This window comes from Apium graveolens, chromosome 9, assembly GCF_009905375.1.
Source record: "Apium graveolens cultivar Ventura chromosome 9, ASM990537v1, whole genome shotgun sequence".
NCBI lineage: Eukaryota > Viridiplantae > Streptophyta > Magnoliopsida > Apiales > Apiaceae > Apium > Apium graveolens.
Window position 1 is genome coordinate 126,462,157 of NC_133655.1, and position 3,455 is coordinate 126,465,611.

Here is a 3,455-nt window from a genome sequence, read left to right on the forward strand (position 1 = left end):
AAAATCTGCTATTAAATTTTTTGAAATCAACTTAGCATTATAATATTCTCCTCAAACTTCTACTTACTTTTTAAATAAACTTGCCATATTGACATTCTCCTAAATTTCTTGTTTAATACCACTTCTTTTCTTTCTCCTAAAATCAACTTAATATACTATATTTTCCTAAAATATTTATTTTAATTTTTAGCCTATGAAATATTATTAAGACAAGCATCTCTAAATATTTATCATCATTCGTAATATTCTTATCGTTTCTACAACATATTCCATTAAAATTTTTTAAATCAATTTACCATCATTATATTTTTTCTATAACTTCTCTTTTCTCCTAAAATCAACTTACTATATTATATTTTTCTAAAACTTTTCTTTTAATTTTTAGATAATGAAATACTAATTTTTTCAAAATTTTATATTATAAAATAAAATAAACGTTACATTGATTATTTACTACTAAATAAAATATAATTTTATGATTTAGATTTGTGAAAAATGAGAAAACGGCCTATTGACGTAAACATGTTTAACAAGCATATGTCTTTTTAAACTTCTTGATTTATTATATTTATTTATTATCCATAATTTCATAATGACCAAGATCAGATGAGAAATACAAGAAAGAAAAAAAATGAAACATTATTTTTCGAAGGCCGCTGCGAAGCGCGGTTTAGCAAACTAATTATAGCCTATTTTATTTATTTTAGTTTAATATAAATTACTTCGGTTTCATTTTATTAGCCTTTAATTTGTGGTCTAATTGGTCAAAGTTTGACCACGAATTATACATCTTATATAACTAAAAAAATATAAAAACTTTACTATTAGAATACTGTTAGATATTGAATGCAACACAGAGGGGGGGGTGAATGTGTTTCTTGGATTTTTAGCATTTTTAAAATTGTTTGGATTGTAGGTGAACAAAGCAGTTAAGATATTGTAGAGATACTGTGTTTACAGAATTAATCAACAAGCCCAATATTTTCAAAACTCACTTAATTTATATAAATTAAGTTGGTCTTGCTACAAATTATGTGTTCTTATAAAATAAGAACTCAGCTTCTATCTTGAGAGAATAAAAGAAAATCTAGATCTGTTTGTTACTTATAAACTAAGGACACGTGCATGCTTTATAGACTATCAACACGGGTTTACAAGACTTATACTGAAATAAACTAAACTACTTTCTAAAGCAACCTTTATCTATTTCCATTTCTAGCTTAGCAAATCTGTGCAGAATCTTGCAGGTCTGTGACCACCCTTTGTCCAGTTAATCTTGGCCCTTGATCTTGTATTCTTCCAGCTACTTTGTAGACTTTTCAATCTAGTGAATAGTGAAGGGTTTTGAGGACATAAATACAATGAACACAGTAATTAAAAATATGAAAAATCAGAATTCTCGAAACCCACTGCAGGATCCATGCAAAAAATAGATATTTAATTCGTAGATCAGATTGTTTACCTTAAGAAACTTTACAAATTGGTTGACTAATGGAGATCCAAAGCTTGTTCAATCACCACGCATTCCGCTCTCGCGATCTAAGCTCTATCGGTATCCACACGAATGCTTGAACTCAAGGATTGGATGTGTACTAGCACAACCTCGTTTCTTCTTGCTCTCTCCATCTTCTCTCTTGGTGTCTAGGATTTTGTAAAAGTCTTCATCTAAAATCAGCCACCCAAGATATATAATATAGAGGGTAGAAAATAATTATAACTCTTAACTAGTTAGGAGTTATTATTAATTTGAAATTCTTATTTGTATAATATTTAATTAATATTAGTAAATTCGAATATCATTATTTATCCAATTAATTAAGTCATACTCAATTAATATTATAAATAATTCGAATTACTTTAATATAATTTAAATCCAATTTAAATTAAATAATCTTTCAAGCATTCTTTGTGTGTGACCCTATAGGTTATTATTACGTTGGCAACAAATTTTAAATCTAATTTAAAATCATAAACAATGAGCGGCATTTAGTAATACATCATTGCTACCCAAGTAATAATAATTGAATCACTGATTTATTAAACCTTTCGTGAATAATGTATAATGTAATATAATTCCTTTAACCAAATATTATAGATTAAACTAGAGGCATGTAATGTGACATCCTTATCATAGTTTAATCCAAGTTTCCTTGATCAATGAGTAGACTATCATGTCAAATCAACATTTGAGCGTGGCCACGCATTTCATAGTCTAGCTCACACAAGAGGCCAATAATATCACTCCTAAAATATGAGGGTTAAATCCCATCTAGATCATTCATATTTCTCATACGATTCATAATATACCCAATATCCACTTTTATCATTACCCGGTCTGATAACTTTTAATGAAATCAATGTATATTAATCCTCGTATAGAAATTTAATGACTTCAGGTCTAAGGACCATTACATCATTAATACTGTGAGAATTAGTTATGACACAACAGACATGTAGAATCTCACATTGGGTCTGTCCAGCACCATGTAGATCTGCCTGTGTTTTTTACTTTAGTATCACTATACCTATGATCAATGAGATGTGATCATCAATCAACAAACACACTGGTCTTAATGCATTATTGTTGTCCCTTAATAATAATACTCGACTAGGGACCTTTAGAAATATTGATACTCTTCTCATAATCTCATTTTTAAGTCACGTACTTAGAGATATAGAATTGCATATCATATTTCAAGGAAATTTATTAATCTAACATTTATATCGCAGTAAATTAAGAATTAATACATTATAAAGGGAATAATTGATAGAACATAAACATTAATAATCCTAATGTCTTCAACTAAAACATCATAGTGTTGTCTCTAGGGCACAAACACTAACAATCTCCCACTTGCACTAGAGCCAATCACCTATGTATCTAATACTCATGGAACTAGTATGACCATCGTGCTTCTGCTGTGACAAAGCCTTAGTCAGTGGGTCTGCAAACTTATCATTACTATGCACTTTACGTTTATATCTCCTTGATCATTAATCTCATTAATAAGATGATATCGCCTAAGGACATGCCTAAAAAGTCTCCTTGGCTATTTCAAAATATCAATATATTCGGCTTCTATTATAGAATCATCATTGTTCTTGCTGTGAACTATTCCAGCTAACATCACTTATATTTAGACAAAACACAAACCAGACATAGACACATAACCATCCTTGTCTATTCAGAAATTAGGTTCAGAAACTAGTATCAGTGTAACCCTTTACAACCAGTTCCCTATCTTCTCCATACACCAAAACTAAATCTTTAGTCCTCTTAAAGTATATAAGAATATTCTTGAAAACTATCTAGTGACCCTTACCTGGATTAAACTGGTATCAGGATAAATACATATCATTGTACACATTATAGATCCAATTTCTAAAGCATATGGAACTTTCTCAAACGGCCCTTATGATCTAATGATTTAGGGGGCAATTATCTTTTGAGATCA